Here is an 18,003-nt window from a genome sequence, read left to right on the forward strand (position 1 = left end):
CAGCATTACAACCACTTTCCCCGTCATCCGTCTTCACAAATGTGACAGGGCATATGCCGCGTTTGTCTGCTCCCCCCCTCCATTCTGTAAGTTGTTGGTAGTGGTGGAAGGAGGGTGGGAAGAAGTGGAACATGTGAGAGCACAGGTATCTGAAAATTAATTCTTGGGTGTGTTTTGTTCTATTATCATGCTCCCTTCCAACATTTCCAAACACTTGAATTTAAAAAAAAAAATGCAGTGTTGGAAACTTAACATAATTCTTTCAATCTTTCTTTCTTTCTTTCTTTCTCTCTCTTTCTTTATTCCTTTCTTTCAAAAAAGCAGTGAAAAAATTTGCCAATGTAGCTTTCATGATAGTAGGCACTCACTAGAACATTCTTTGATATTGGACATTATATATATATATATATTTTTTTTTTTTTAGAAAAATCCATTGTTTTAAAAGAGGAATACGTGGTGACGCTCTCAAGATAAGGGTGTGTTGCATTGTGGTCAGTCCTATCTTCACAGCTGTTTGAGGGAACCAGAATAAATGAGGGAAAAAGAATGTACTCACGATTTCCTAAATGTGCTTTTTGAAATTTTCTTGTCAAACATGTTTAAGACATTTTAAAATGTGTGCCATTTTTGCTTTAAACAATGACAAGTTATTTACATTCCTTCAGTAATTTATCTTTTTTTAAAAAGATTATTTATTTATTTATTTATCATAGGAAAGGCAGATATACATAGAGGAGAAGAGACAGAGAGGAAGATCTTCCGTCCAGTGATTCACTCCCCAAGCGGCCACAATGGCTGGAGCTGAGGCAATCCGAAGCCAGGAGCCTGTTCTGGGTCTCACACGCATGCAGGGATCCAAGGCTTTGGGCCATCTTTTACTGCTACTCAGGCCACAAGCAGGGAGCTGGATGGGAAGTAGAGCTGCTGGGATTAGAACCGGTGCCCATAAGGGATCCTAGTGCATTCAAAGCAAGGACCTTAACCACTACACCATCACTCTGAACCTCAGTCATTTATCTTGAGAACCACTGCCTATATGGAGTTTTGTTTTAGTATTCATACTGCAAAAGAAATATGCCATATTTAATAATTATGCAGCTAAAAAGAAGCTATCCCTATCCTCTCTGTTCAATTTTTTTACTCTTTAAAAAGTTTTTTTTCTCTAATTCTTTTGGGAATTTCACGAGGCTTTCCCAAATGTGTTTGGGGAAAACCATTTAACACAACAAATTAACAAATGTCCAATAAAAGAGATTGCATTTCTCTAAGGAAATCATCCTTTTCTAGAATAAAATACGTTTAACATTTAGAGTCATATTTTTTTAAGAATACAATTTTTATTTGGTCAATAAAGCTAAAATCTCTTTCTGGATGCTTCTTTCTAGCAAGTACTTCCAAAGTATGGAAAGTAAGAGAGGCCCACATTAATCCTCAGACTCGGATCCACCGTCATCCTGACGAATCTGGAGATAACGAAGTTCAAATGTCTCTTTGTCAGACGCAACCACGCGAAGCCAATCACGCAGGTTGTTCTTCTGAAGGTATTTCTTGGTGAGGTGTTTCAATACCTTTTAGAGAACTGTTTCTCAGAGACTACTGTGATTTTGTTCTTGAAGTGTTCAATGTGAACAATATGCCTGAGATTGCCAGTTTTGCCATTGACTTTAACCTTCTCCCAGAGAAACTGTTCAAAATTTCCAGAATCAAAAATCCCGTCTTCCGTAGGATGAGCGAAGTCCAAGTTAAACCTCCAGGTTGATTTCTTGGGCTTTTCATCTTTCTGCTTCGGTGCCATCTTGACAGGCCACACAAATGCACAGAGTAGAGTCATTTTATAGATAATAATATTCTTGCTCTAGTTGCCAATATTTATTCTACTGACTTGCAAATATGCTGCTTTACACACTTCCATCTTTGGCACTTTTTAAAATTATAGTTCATATTTTTTTTCCTATTTGCCATGCACCATATTGTCTGTGTGAGAACCTCATTCAGCACATCATTTTGAGTATTTCGTTTATCCCAAGAGCTCCAGCATCTATATCTCTTGCTTAGGACTCACCGTGGAGCTATAACATTGTAGAACATGACCTACTTTTTTGTTCAACACTTACTTAAAAAAAAAAAAGTTTATTTTAATTGAAATAATTACAGAGAGAGGAAGAGATATATAGAAAGATCTTCCATCCACTGGTTCACTCCCTAAATGGTTGCAATGACCAGAGCGGCTCCTGTCCAAAGCTAGAAATCAAGTAGGATTTCTTTCAAGTCTCCAGATGAGTGCAAGGATCCAAAGCCTTGAATCATCCTCTGCTGCTTTTCCAGCTGATTAGCAGGGAGCTGGATCATAAGTGGCACAGCTGGGACTAAGAACTGGCACCTATATGGGATGCTGATGCCGGTGGGGCAGGATTAGTGTGCTATGCAACTTTGTTATCACTTCAACATATCCTAATGGTCTCTATGGTTTCAATCTAAACTGACTTCCTAAATATTTCTTTATATTGCAGTCTAGTCTGTGGATTACCCATGTTTTTATTCTAAAATGAAATTCTTGCTACATTTATTTCAATAAAGCTTTTCAGTTTGCCTGCATATGTTCTTTTTAGATCTGGCCCTTGCCTACCTGCACATTAGACATTAGAATCACTTAAAGTGATCCTGGCGAAAAATCTCAGCATTTCCTAACACTAAGATAGAAGAATGGTATTTTCACTATGAAAGCTGTTTTTTCCTAAAGAATTCAAGTGGTTGGGAAGTTAGGCCTACGATAAGTCCCTTAAGGATGTGTCAACAGAAAATTGTACTGACATATAATTTTATCATTCTTAAAATTTGATTTATTTTCATATATTTGACAGATGAAAAAAGAATACTCCATGTATTGACTGAACTGCTCAAATGCCTGCACAGCTGAGGCTGGAACAAGCTAAACCTGGGAGCCAGGGACTCAATCTGGGTCTCCCCCACTGGTGCCCAGGATTCAGGCACTTGGGTGCTTGGGTACTTACCTGATGCCTCCGAGGAACCACATTTGAAGGCACCTGGATTTGAAAGTAGAGCCCAGACTCGAATCCAGTTACTGTGGCATGGAGTGTGGATACCTTCCGCCATAGCTCAAGCACTGACAGAAACTCACTCCTATTTGTAATTTTAATTGTTATCGTGAGCCACGGTTGTGTTTGTTATAATGTGCTACAATTGTGTTCTACAATTGTTCAAACTTATAGCAACGATAGAAAATGTAAACTGAGTTCTTACATGCAAATCTATCTCAAGAGAAGGATGTTCCTACCTTCCAGTAGAAACCAGTAATCATCGGAGTAACTGAATCTTAGGGAGCAAGCTGCAAATCCTGCCCGGATTAGGAAGTGATCCTACCCAGTAGTGTTTGGAGATTCTTTTTGGGTTTTCCGGCCTTAACTTTTCTGTTTTCAAGCAATCCTTGGACAAGAGACTGGCAATCAAAGGAACTGGGGACTAGAGTCTTACCAAGTCGCCTGTGCATGCTTTCTTACCTGGCTTTCTGCAAAGCTCTCATAATGGGAAAGGGTGGTATTGGCCTGTTAATAATTAATAGCACCAGTGCAAATTGAAGCACTTCTGTCATAGAGCTTCATCACTGCGTTCATGGTACAATAGGGGTTGCAGGTTTTGTAAACGTGAGTGGGTATTTGCATATGTCAGAATAGACTCTGCATGCTAACAGCCCAAATACTTCACATCTGTGTCTGTTTACCCCCGTGCTAACACCCCAAAGTACACCCCAAAGTCCTGTGTTAATTGCCCAGTTACATACTGACTGTTGATATGTTCTCCACACAGCTCTTCAGAAGTGCAGTGTTGCAAATAAACTGCTAATGACTGCTTATTTCAGCCACCCTTTTAAGAAAATCTACAACACACACATAGATTAATGATTCCTCTATTTAGCAGTGTGTCTTGTGACTAGGTTTGCATAGAAACAGTATCAATTAAGTAGCAATTATCTGCAGAGTGGAAAAAAGAGGAAAGATATAAATAAGTAATGAGCATGATGCTAAAATCCCTGAGAATGACTGGAATTGAACTCTGAGGCAAGGGCACCGACTAGTGCATGCTTTTCCTTGTTTTTCTTGTATCTAAGACCTATGGAGTAGCCATTAAAACGCGGACATGAAGACACTTTAAAGTTATTTAATGACTTAAAGGATATATTTGAATTTTAAGGGGAACACGTTTTTTGGAAAAGCAAAGAAACAATAAAAAAATCACCAGCTACATTTACACAAAATCAACAAGGGATCCTAGAGGAAAAAAAAAACAAAACAAACCAAGCAACCTGCCTCTATGAATATTGTTTTCGTGCAATGAATGGACCAAAATGTCAGAATTTTTTTTATTATATATTTTTTTTAATTACATTGTATTATGTGACACAGTTCTATATAGGCACTGGGATTCCCCCCACCCCTCTCCCAACCCTCCCTCCATGGTGGGCTCCTCCCCGCCATTGCGCAACCACAGTTCAGGTTTAGTTGAGATTCCTTCATTGCAAGCATACACCAAGTATAGAGTCCAGCATCTTATTGTCCAGTCAAGTTCAGCGGCTTCTTGGGGAGACCCTCCCCGGTCCGAAGGCAGAGCCAACAGAGTAGAATCCCGGTCAATTAAAAGCCCCAACATAACATCAGGTCATTTATTCCTTCATTCTTGTCCATCAATGACCTTTACCAGAACTTTAAAAGGCTTATCTGGAAAACTTTTTATTATCTGCATATAATAACTAGCGAGGCTGAAGGATATAATTGTTCAGATTTATGGGCTTTGTTTACTATTCTTGGCTTATAATAGCTAGGTAGCATCTTCAAAATCAGATTCCTCTTAAGATGTGGTCATAGAGGCAGAGATAAGTGACATGGGCTAATTGGCTCTATCCTTTGTCAACCAGGATGGCTTTGATCTCAGTCTTTTTTCCTCAACACCAGTAAGTTGAGCAAACTATGCAGGTAGCAAAGGTGTTGAGGTTTGCAATTAGTTTCTGTGACAACATTTTTTTTTCTCTCTTATGGTCCATTGACCCCAATAGGATACTTGCCCCCTTATTTTATTTATGATAATTATATTTTCCAAATTCAAAGTGAAAATGCATTATTTCACAAATACATATGGAGAAAGACAATTGGCAATGTGAACTGTGCTGGCTTGGATAAGATTTGGCGGACACAACAAAGACACAGCGATAGTACATATTACTGAGCAAGGTATATTTTGCTGTAAAGCTATGCTCCAAAGTGTAGCTTCCAGAACTGTACTCAGCTTAGCATGGTAAGCCAGAGTTCGTGGGAGCCATGGAGGTGCACCGCTCAGGTTCCCTTGGAAAAATCTGCGGACAGACTTTCATACTTGTGGCTCTGCCAACACATTGATCCCTCTCTCAACCTAAGCCGGTGATTTAAGTAGGAGTGTCAGACGTGAGATGCTGTTGACCTAGCGCAGACATTTCAGAGATGTTGTGCAACTGTGCAGTTTGGAGCTCAGCCTGCCTGATGCTTCCTCACTTTTGCTTGCTTCTCATCGGGTTGGAGCTGCGTTGCCCCCTTAAGGCTACCTGTGCCACCACCCCCTCCCTTTGTCCCTTAGACTTCACAGATGGTATCTCAAGGTTTGCTACATATTTAAACAACATTTGAAAGAAAACTGGAAAGTCTAAACTAGCTGTAGACACTCATTTCTCAATCTGAAGCTCTTTGGATCACAAACGTTTCTGAAATCAGAATATGGTGTGAACACCTTACATTATAGACTAACTATGGGTGATCCTATACAAATTACACAGTGAAACCCAAACATACATACGATAGGAAAAATAGAAGCTTTACCTCTTCTCATAATAAAGCTTCTTTTCTTTGACCAAGAAAAAGTTTAATATTGGGAATCCTCTCTAGATAAATCACAAAAAAATGAGTTTTGGCTTTCAGAACAGTATGACTTTAATAATTCTGAATCATGGTTTGAGAACCTCTTTATCTTTAGATTATTGCCACTATATTTTTTTACACTCAAACTTATGTCACGTTGCTTAGACTATTGGTCTGTTGGTCCCTGATACAGGGTTCTCCAACTGCAACAACAGCAGGGATCTGCTGCTTGATGGTGTTAAACTGCCACAATACTTAGTAGGGGTAGAGTTAGGCCTCTTAGTGTGTATCTGTGTGAGAAACTGAACACAGCCTACTTGCAGAAAGCCTCAGAATCTGTCTTTCGTGGGATTGTCCTAGACGTTGGGTTCTGTTTACACTGAGCCCATAATATCCTGCATTCCAATTCCCATGTTCTGGATTTTGAAAAATTTTTTTTAAATGAATCAGCTAACTAGTGTTTTCTCTGTTACCTACTTTCGCAGCAAGTTCATACAGCCACTCGTGTTTCGATGTGCTGTTAACTTCACCACTAACTCTTCAGGGATGCTTATTTGTGAATGGCAGGAGTTAGGCTTTTGAACAGAAATGGAGCTGAATCCTTTCCACTTATGTGGAGTACCTGTCTCAATGGAACATCAGCTTTGAACTTAAAGAGTTTTACAAAGAGTTTCCCTATTCCCATTAAAGTTGTAGTGGCAGGTATAAAAAGTATAGATAAACTCTAATGCAGAAATGAATCCACAATAGGTGCTGCAGAACGGCTAGCATAAAATGAACCTGTAAGTAGACTCTCCACTAGCACCACTTTTAGCTTAGTTCTTTTGGAGGGCCAATTTCCTTTAGAATAAGTAAAAAATTTATGTTTCTAAAGTTTCCTTTACCTTTCCAATGATATTACTGATTTCTGTTTTAGACAGAGTGCTTCCTGAAATAGGAGACTAACTGTAAGGGCAAATGTGAAGAGGAAAGGTGAAGAAAAAAAAAAAACTTGCTTGGTTAATGTGTTTTCTACAAATCTATTTGCTTGCCTCTGAATAGAAATATAAATATTTAAAAAAAACAGCTAATATGCATTCACACAAGGAAATCTCAGCCTGAGAGCATCCTTCAGAATTATGTGAATATTATGATTTCTGTTGGTTCCTGATGACCAAGGCCGGTGGACAGTTTGTAAGCAATTAACTGAAATTAGGTTTCAAGTGAGGAGCATGGTCTTGGAGAGTCACTTTAAAGACAAAAATGTTACAGAAATGTCTCACAATGTTCACTCTGCGACAACAGACAAACAGAATAGTAATGAGAGCGAATAGAGACTTCGCGTGTGCTGTGACTTGTAAAACGCAAACTTGTTAGAAAAGATTGTAAACGAAAATGCCCCTTTAGACCTTATGTTTTGCAGGAAACTGTCCTCCTTTTCAGCGTCTCAGACTAAGCTGGTGAGAAAGTTTAGGAAACATGGCTGTTGGTTGTGACATGTGTGCTTAACTACTTCTGGTTAAAAAAAAAAAAAGTCTAAATGTGCCCACTTTGTTATTCTAGAGCCTACCCATAAATTTCCCAGCTCAACTGGCAACATAAGGAGCTGAAAGCTGTGTGAAAGTCATGTGTTTCATTGGCGCTACCAGGGCTATGCAACAGGATGTCAAAGCTGAGCTATTTCTAACTCTGTTGGCTAAAGCCCTAAGACAATATTTGCCAAGGCTTCCTCATCCTACAGTTAGACCACCCATGTAGGGCTTGCAGTGTAACGAAGGAAAAGGAGGAGGAAGCCACAAAACCCCTCTCCCTTGCAGGTAACAACATCCAGCAGGACCACTCGGGCTGAACGGAGGCTCTAACTCTAGTGGAAGTTTAGTATTACAATCGCTAAATGAGTTTCTGTACCTACATGTAATCATGGGATTTTTATTTTATTACCTGTGAGTGACCAAAGAGCACTGAGACTTCCTTCACGTTTCATTTAAGGAGCAGAGGAAGTAAGCATATAAATGGATTTAAATGGGCAATGGGTGGAAAATACAGTTGTGTGTATATTTTCTTTCTTTTCTTTGAAATTGTCTACCTGGGGCTTGAGCTGTTGCCTACAAGCTGGGGTTCCAGATGCTCCACTTCTAATCCAGGTTCTTACTAATGTGCCTTGGAAAGCACCTGGTGATGGCTCAAGTGCTTAGGTGGCTGGATCCCTGTGGGAGGCTCAGATAAAGTGCAAGGCTTCTGGCTCTGGCATGGTCCAACTCTGCCCCTTATGTCCACTGGGAGGGGGGCTATTTGCAACAGATGGAAAGTTTTTCCCTCTGTTTCCAACATAAATAAAATGAATCTTTTTTTTGAAATGTCTGCCTAATTCAGTATACTCAATAGTTTACTTGGGTTGTATTACTACACTTATCTTTATATTCTAGAGCTTTCTAATTACCCAGTAATTAAATTCTACTTCTTGTGTTCATTGGAGGGACTGGAATGTCAGGAGGTTTGTCTCAGTGTTGCTACTCTACGATTAGCATTCAGCGGGCCTTGAACCACATTACCTTATACCTGCTTGTTTTATACAGCCTTGATTTTATCTTAACATTGTGATTCGTGTAACAAATACGTGCTCCAGATAAGAATAGTTGTTACATATCCTTGTTATTAATATATTGACCATGAACCACCAGGGTGAAACTTTCCCTATATTTCAATTCCTCCTCCAACGTCCTATCATATTCTCTCTCAACACAGTGCAGGCATTTGAGTGTAGGAACTTTCTTCCCTCGTATCTATCACAGCCTAGCTCTGTCTTTTATTAGTAGGAGAGTTGGCAGGTGTATTTCCTGCCCCTCCTACAGCCTTGGATATCCTTTTGGTGTTAGTTCAGGATCCTGGGCATGGACTTATCTCCTGCTTCTCCATTGACTAGAGACAATGTTTCCTAGCATCAGTAGAGGATGATATGAGGAGGTTTCATTTTTTTTTTATTATTCTCTTTACCCTCAGAGGCAACTGACATTTTTCTTAGAACAAAGAAGCAATAGATTTTCCTACTCCTTATCTATCAGTAGGCTAGTTATTTTAATTTGTGTGACTGTTCCACCCATAATGTATGGCCTTGAACTTGGTCAGTTGATCTCCTGTTTTTTTTTTAACAACCACTTTTGAATCACAATTATTTTTTTTAAAAAAGATTTATCATTTTTTTTTTGCAAAGACAGCTTTAAAAAAAGGAGGAACATCAGAAAGATGTCCCATCTGTTAGTTCACTCTCCATGTGGCTGCAATGGCTTGAGCTGAGCCAATCTGATGCCAGGAACCAGGAGCTTTTTCCAGGTCTCTCATGTAGGTACAGGGTCTCAAGGCTTTGGGCCATCCTCTATTGATTTACCAGGCTACAAACAGGGAGATGGAATGGAAGTGGAGCAGCTGGGACATGAACTGTCACTTATATGGGATCCCAGCGCATGCAAGATGAGGATTTAGCCACTAGGCTATTGTACTGGGCACAAGAAAGAAATTTTAACATAGAGATTTGGTTAAACATCATTAAAATCCTAAAAATGAAAGGTATATACTGAGATTGCTAATACTATACCACCTCCACTGTGGTCCTAACCCTACAAGCATTCAATTCTGTATTTCACTCTTAGGCTCAGAAAGCATACTACGGAACTAGCAACTGCAGGATGAGTGCCTAAAGAAGAAGAAGGAAAATGGTTGAAATCACGAAGGTTTAACTGATGGAGTGAAACTCAGACTAAACAGGAGGGCCCCCTTGAGCCAGGAATCTGCACTTGGAAAGAGCAGATGCCAGGCTGCAGTGTATCAGGAAGATGGGGTGGTCATGGTGAATTTGGCTTTCCAAGTTTTCAGAAATCCACAAACCAGTTTCATATGCTTTTGCTGAAAGAAATCCCTGCTACCTGCATGCACATTGATTGTTGTTATAATGCTCAGAGAAAGAATAATAGGTCACAAGTGAGAAGACAGTAATCCACGTCCTCCTCCTTAAGTGACAAGAATCCATCTAGTGCTCCCTATTGCCCAGAGCACACCAGAAATGCTCTCATGAAGTGCAATGCAGAGATGTGCTGTGCATTTTGCAACATTATCACCAAACAACCAAGTATACTAGAGTGATACCAGTTGTATGAGAACAACAAATTACTATAAGAAAATCATGGGCTTTAGGTTTCTGGGAATGTGGCTGCTAAAGTAAGGAAATTTTGATATCAGTTGCAAATGAGTTATCGGAGAAATTTCTCCTCTAGTGCGGATTTCATCTTGATAGAACAGTGAAGACGACCTTAGGGCACCACTTGGCAGAAGGAGAAGTCCGTATTCTTAATGCTTTTGAAAATGTCAGAGAAGGTACCAGTAGAATGGTAGGCAATGCCAGTGACTCAAATGCCAAGAGATGCTTTTTAATAAATAAGGACTTCATCCCAGTAAGGATGGCCATACACCTGAATCATTACTGGACTTTTCTTGAAAGATCTTCTCCAAAATCAGCAGGAAAATAGATCTTTAAGAAGCAAAGCAAGCACACTCAATTTTTTAAAAAGTAAGTTGCTATTATATTTGGAGAAGTTCACTGGAAAGATTACTTTGATAAGGGAATTAGATAAGAAAGAGGAGGAGAGATTTGGAGGTACAAACATGAAAAGTAGTCCTAGTATACAACCTATGGTTTCTGACAAGAGCTAGAAAGACAGTAACGGGCTCTGCAAAGTAGCCTAAGTTGCTGGGGTCCTCGCCTTGCATGCACTGGAATCCCACATGAGTGCCAGTTTGTGTCCCATCAGCCTGCTTCCCATTCAGCTCCCTGCTTGTGGTCTGGGATAGTGGTGGAGGCTGGGCTAGGGTGTTGGGACCCTGTACTGGCACAGGAGACTCGAAGAAGGCCTCCTTCAAGTCTCCTGGCTCCTGACTTCAGATGGGCTCAGCTCTGGCTGTTGTGGCCACTTGGGCAGTGAATCAGTAGACGAATCTTTCTCTCTGTCTTTCCTCCTCTGTGTATATTTGACTTTCCAATAAAAAAAATAAATCATAAAATAATTCTAAAAAAGAGACAGTAACATAAATGCTATTCAAGAGAGAAATGAAAGCAAATAATATTCTAGCAAATTAAAATTCTTACTGTTGTTTTTATGTTTATTTCTGTTTGTTGAGTTTTGAGAATTATGCATAGAAAGGCATGCTCTTGTTTTTCAATATTAGGGAGTGACAGAAGAAAGGTTATAACATTGTTTTTAAGGGCAATACTTCTCTGAGCAAAACCCAGTGAGAAAAGCCATCCTGGTGAAGTCTTAGAGGGGGCCTGCCGAAACAAATGTGAGTGGTGTTGGCAGCTGCCAGATAGTAACTTGAGCAACGTTGGCACGCCCTCCCATGTGGCTGTTGGCAGTCATGAGGCCCAGTGTCATCAGCAACTGGCATGCAATAATAATAGCCGAGTCCATCAGGCCGGAGGGGAGCCACATTTCAGCAGGTGCTTGTCATGGCTGTGGGGGAGAATGAATCTGCAAACTCCACAATCCTGTTCCTGGAGGAGACCACCGTGAGGAGAAAGCAAGAGGACTAATGATGTTGGCGATCGTGTGGCATTTAATGATGATGGTGATAGCGTTGCTCAGTTTGTTCTTTGAGCCATGCTTTTTTTTTTTTTTTTTTAGGTGTTACACCTATATGATCTTACATTCTCTGTGTAAGTCAGCTGCAAAGTGGATACTGCTACTGTGCTGCCCACCTTACAGATTTTGGAAGCTGGAACTATAGTAAAGCAGAAGTCGTCATGACTTGACATTAAGCATATCACAAGTGTTTTTCAAGAAAATGAAGTGTTTAGAAGAAAATGTTTGCTGTTTCTTGAAGATGCATGTCACAAAAAAAATTTCCTAAAGGATAAAATATTTGAAAAGAACAACATTTGTGTTTTTCAGAGAATTGAGCATAAGCTATGAAATGACTTTGACCTCTCTGCTTAGACCTCATAAACCACCTATGCCTCTGCACTGGCCTATTGCCTTTCAGGATAAACTGATTCTCTCTGATGTCTGATTACAACCTGGCAGGCTGTATTATGCACATGGCATTTGACATGTCAACATTAAGGAGGCTCTCCATGGTTATGCTTACTGCTCACAGTTCTGTTTTGTTTTCTTTTTAACTGTCTCTGCTTTTCTATGTATAGGACTACACATGGTGCAAAGGTATTGCCATGAGACCCTGAAGAATAGGCATGATAGAAGGAAGAATTCTGAGTTGGGGGATCCGTCACTGATTGCAGGGGGTAGGTGGGTGGGGACCACCACTCCTTTCCAAGAATCAACAGACCAATTTGATTCTCACAACTGAGAGCAAGATGCCTTTCTTATTGGGCTGGCATATTAGTTCCCCACCAGTGTGTTGAACTACTTAGGAAGCAGTCTGGGATGGGAGGAGAAAAATGAGAGACATTTGTGTCTTTTACTGCCTTACATTTCTTCCTCCCCCAATCCTTATTGTCACATTCCTTCATCTTTCTGTATCCTTGGTCCCTGGAAGAGATATTTGACTCTAAACAAACTTCTCACACTTGTTAAGGCTGACATGGGTACATTTGTTCTGTATTTCTTTGACCTATTCTAGCATCCTGCTCTTTTCCCTGCTCTTTACCAATACAGAAAGCTGACATTGGTCTACAAAATCAGTGGAGGAGTGAAAAACAGAGAATACAGTATACGTTGTAGCTCTTCAAGTAAATATTTCCTTCTAATATTGTTAATGCATTGAATGCCTATTCTTGTCACTGTTCCTTTCTTATATTAATCATTTTGAAATGATGATATTATTTATGCTAAAATCACTATCTAATGATGATTTGCTAATGATGAACTCCGCTTCTTTGAGTATAAATTCAATAGGTGGTTTCACTGACTCTCCATTATAGTATTATTGCAACTAAAACATTTATAATTCTTGACTCGGAGCTCAAATTTGCAAGTTAATATTTTCTGCTTGATTAGCCACTGCCCAGATAAAATTGCCTATAAATATTTTGTAGACACACTACATTTTGTTAAAAAGTTTTTATTTATTATTGTATCACTAAAATGTTTTAAAACAATGAATTGGTTTAATCTTTTTCATTTTGATTTCACTGACAGTATTTTCATTTTTATAAATTTCATGTAGTTGTTTTATTATTCCCTCTTTTCTAGTGTGACAGTTTATTGTCACATCCACTTTCTCATATGTCTCTTCAGTCACATAAAAAGTCCGCATTTAGCAAGATTCTTTGGAGCTTTTTTTGGCTGTGATATCTGTTCTCAAGGGCTCTTTCAAGTAGCCAACTTCAAGGCTGTGAAATACTTCCAAAATAGAAAGGGAGGTGGTAAATAATTCCAGTTCGTATTATGAAGTTGTTTTATTTTTTAAGTTAGAAAAACTATAAAGTTTTACATTCTACCTTCTGGACTATGTAGGATAGAGGAGCTGTTTTCTCGAAACAGATACTATTTGGTTAAGTCGTAACATCATGCTTACATATTGCTTGATTTGATATGCTAATATTTTGTCTAGACCCACTGAATCCACTTCCATGAAGAATGAGGTTCTAGCTTTCCTTTTCTTACAAAATTGTTCATTGGTTTTAGAATCTTGGAAATACCAACCCTACAACATTAGTCCGAAAGTGCTCTGTAATCTTAAATTTGCTTGAAGAGTTCATTTTAAATTTGTAATAGTGTTTCCTTTAAATATTTGCTAGAATTCAGGCAGGAAGACAGATGTGGGCGGCAAAGAGGGTGGCAGGGAGAGAGAGAGAGCTCAAGAGAGGGAGTGAGCACTCTTATTCTCTGATTCAATCCTCAAATGTCCACATGGGCGGGGGTGGTCCGGGAGCCCAGAAATCAATTTGAATCTTGCAGGTGAATGTCAGGAACCCCAGGATTTGAGCCATAATTTGATGTTCCCCAAGGTGTGTGTTTGCAGGGAACTGAGTAAGAGGTGAAGATGGCAGCCATTCCAGCCTTCCATCCCAAGCACTGCCAAGGGAGCTTCCTTCTCACAATTTATGGTCAGTTGTGCTTCATTATTTTTCCAGTTCAAAGTCTTTCTAATTTTTCTTTACACTTCTTTGTCCAGACTATGTCATCCAATTTTCGTGTATTAGAATATTTCAATGTATCTTTCTGCAATTAATTGTTCTCTGACAATTGTGAATAGAGAACATATATTTTAGTGACTTGGCTGCTTTTGAAGTTATTGAGATTTGTTCTATGATCCGTAGTATAGACCATGTTGTTAAGTGACCCATGTATTCTTGGAGAAAATATATATATATTCTGCTGTTGTTGAATGAGATGAGCTACAAATACTAAAAAAAAAAAAAATCAATGGATCAATTCATTGATTCTATATACATAATAGTTTTTTGTCTACTTATTCTTTTAGTAATTAATGGTATGAAATCTCTGATTTTAGTTGTGGGTTTGCTCTTATCATACAGTTCCAACAGATTTTGCATGGGTTTTAGCTTCTGTTGCAGAAGGTGGCTGATTTAGCAAAAAAAAGTAACATGGAGAGATAAGTAAAAATCTCTGGTATAAACATAATGAGAAAATATTTCACATGTAAATTTATTAACACATCAGTACATGGCAACATAGGAGAGATTTAACATTTTTGTACATTTTCCAAATGTTCAGAACTATCATCACAAAGCTTTTGTGAAGAGTTTGCTTAATTGAAGAATAATTGTCATAGTTTGGGCTACATATAATAATCTAAAGGAATACAACTTTTTCTTTGTTAAGATAATGCTAATACTTGTATGTCTTTGTATTTGTCAACAACAGTTCTGAATTTTTAAGTATTGCCTTATATTACAACACATTTACATTAGCTAACAGTTCACTGCTCATCAATTCTTATTCCATGTTCAACTTTGTTATTGTTAATTGTATCTGTTTTTGGATGGAAATACAAAATTATTAGTAGAAAAATCAGAATTTTCCTTCAAGTGGAATTGTCGTTTTCCATCCACATCTCATATATTTGAATGCATATCTTGCCCACAGTAATAAATGCTAAAATTCCTGCATAGTAGATTATAGTCAGCATATGAATAAACAAGTAAATGTACTAGCATAATATATATTAAGGTGAATCCTTGTTTAAAAATTGCCTATTGAACAGCTGTGCGAAATTTTCTGTTCATTCTTGAAGCAGTTTGTATCCTCCAAACCCCATCGAACACATCCTGGGGTTGTTCCAATGAGCTTTCAAGGACGGACGATTCTGATGCATCCTTCTGGAGTGAAGCACCAGCATGTTGAGGAAGAAAGAAGATGAGCACTTCATTGATTTGGCGTCGACAGCTGCATTAATTCCTTTTTCTTCCAACTGATTCTGTTGTATTTTATTTCTTTTTGCCACCTCCATGCTTTACCAAATACACAATTTTAGCTTCACATTCAGTAAAATAATGTCATAGGCTAGTTTCTCCCACAGAGACTTTGGGGAGGGCAATTCTGAAGTCAAGAGTACATTTATGTTGCAATTCAATATTCGATTTTATTGTCCTTACCAAAGAAAAGAGAAGAAAATCTGATAAATGGCTGAATCATTGTGAAGGTGTTGATCCAAGATCACTTTGTGACTTTAATTCAACCACTTTGTGCCGTGTAGACCTTAGTTTTGACATTCTTTCGTAGTTCTTAATCGTTTTTACTCTGTAATCCTTCAATGTCACTAATACGGGTGAAAACCTACTTCAGTAAAATCTTTAGCACACACAGATGAAAATAGGAATGTGTATTATTAAAATGAAGATTCTAAGCTACTAGGCATCAGTTTTACAATCATATGTAATATTCTATTGAGGAAAATCATAGACTTACTCTATACATTAATTAGTTTTGCACCACCACACAGTTTGTTTAAAGCAATGCCAAGATCTTTTATCTGTATGTCTCAGATGCACAGTATTGTTTCATCACTGTGATAGGGACATTTTACACAGTGTGAATATTTGCACCATCACCCATTCTACACACCCTGCAAAGTAGAATTTGGCATAAGTATGTTTTAACTGGCATTATATTCAACTGAATTCATTACTGTCAGTTCTGAAAAAAGTAAGACTATCAGTGATGTGATTTTTCTTTGACATTGATCCTAGATTGCAGCATGATATCAAGATCGTGTTAGAGCAAAGTCTTTCGTCGAACAGTACACATGTGCAACAAAGCCGTGCTTTCTTTATCGAACTTAAACTATGTGTTTCTTCTAGTAGCAAAATAGGTTTCCCTACTTCCTCTGCAGACTCGAATTATACCAAGATTGACATCATGACACCAAGATAGAAATAATCAGGTTAAGGGAATTTGACATACCAGCGATCCTTTTTTAATTTATCTAAGACCTTAGTCTGTATTCAGAGAGTATACCAGGCAGTTGATATTGAAAGTTAAGTAGGATGCAGTTGCTAATCTCCAAGATCTCACTGTCTGCAAGCATAAGGCACGCAAATAATATATGTCCATCACACATTTCCAGCATCCACTATAGAAGCTGGCATACCAGGGAGTAACTACTACTGCCCACCAGGCATCTTTTAAAGCTCTTTATCCATCTGCTTTTCTGCAAAATGCAATGATACAGATGCCGAATGCGCGTGTTTTCTTAGTGACAAAGCTGAAGTCCCGACGCCCATTGGGTCATGCGTCACTTTGGGATGGTGACTGGCTGTGTCTGTGCCTATCAGCAGGCGTCACTAACACAAAGGCCTGGGGAGTGAAGGCAGAGGGAGTAGTCAGCGTGAGGAGGTAACGGGGGCAAAGGAGAACTGGGAAGCTTGGGGTCGCGGCAGGGAGTGAGATTGGACGAGGAGATAGATGGCCAGCCGGGGGAGAAGAAAACATCTGCAGTATTTAAAACCGACTGGGATAAAGGGAACGGATTTAAAAGGGAATGAGCACAGAGCTCACTGGAGTCACAGCGTGCAGAAGTCAGCCCCAGGTTTCTCCTTACGTGAGCGATGCGACGCTCCAAGGGTGAGACATGTTGAGAGGATTGCATATCAAAGTGAAAATTTCAGTTTGGGATATAATAATTTACCAAATATATGAACATTAGTGGTATGACCACACATTATAGTATATGTGTGTATATACACATTATATATATATACATGTAATACATACACAGTATATGACATATACATGTTATATGTAATATGTATAATACACATATATTATACCTATAATACTTCTTTTAGACTAGTTCATTTTGATGTGAGTTCATTGATGATAGGAAGTGTATAGTCACTTAAACACTGTCATTCTCTTGGATAACTTATGGAACACTGGGCATGCATCTAAGTAGGTACAGGTTTTTTTTTTTATTATTATTTCATAATGAGGTGTTCTAGAAAGATAAGCAGGAGTGTATTCAGATGAGCCTGTTTGCTACAGACACTGTTCAAGATTATGTATTGAAGAATTCACGAGTAAAACAGAGGTTTCGTGCTCAAAGTGCTTTGAGTACAGCATGGGTCACAACAGACTCACTTCCTTTTACAGCATTTCTTTTCAAGGTTCTCCCTTGACTTGACCTGAGCAGAAGAGAATTAAAGCAAAAGAAATGGAACATATGTAGGACAACATTCTCCCGACCTCTGCTTTACAATGATGCAAGTTAAGCATCCTATTTAAGAAAACTTGAAATCTCACATTTTCTCTAGGAAAAATTAGAAAACTTGAGAACAAGAAGATGGAATTGCATGCTTTCTATATAGCCATGAAAACCACATGCATTTTAAAATTAGATATCTGACAAGGACCTGTTATACATTTGTGGCAAGATTAATTTTTGCTCTGTCAGAACTGACCTGGTGTTAAAGTTATTTTAAGCTCTAACAAATTGTTATGGTTGCCAAATACTAGGTGCCATCTAGTGGCCATTCAGAGTTATGACAAATATTCAAAATTCAAGGACATCTTTTTCTCCATTTTTTTGTTATTGTTATATCGATTTTCTTTTTTTTTTTTTGTCTAGTTACCATTTAACTTTAATTGGTCACAACTTTCTAACATTCTTACTGCGATAAATTAAATATCCTTCAGATCTACTGATGTTTATT

At 38.5% G+C, this 18,003-nt stretch overlaps 1 pseudogene; it reads right to left on the bottom strand.

Annotated features, from left to right (window-relative positions):
• Nucleotides 1-1,424: 1,424 nt before the first annotated feature.
• LOC121170977 lies at nt 1,425-1,795 on the bottom strand (annotated as a pseudogene).
• Between the last annotated feature and the right edge of the window lie 16,208 nt (nt 1,796-18,003).

The sequence above is a fragment of the Ochotona curzoniae genome, unplaced genomic scaffold, assembly GCF_017591425.1.
Source record: "Ochotona curzoniae isolate NIBS_2020 unplaced genomic scaffold, NIBS_Ocur_1.0 scaffold_2476, whole genome shotgun sequence".
NCBI lineage: Eukaryota > Metazoa > Chordata > Mammalia > Lagomorpha > Ochotonidae > Ochotona > Ochotona curzoniae.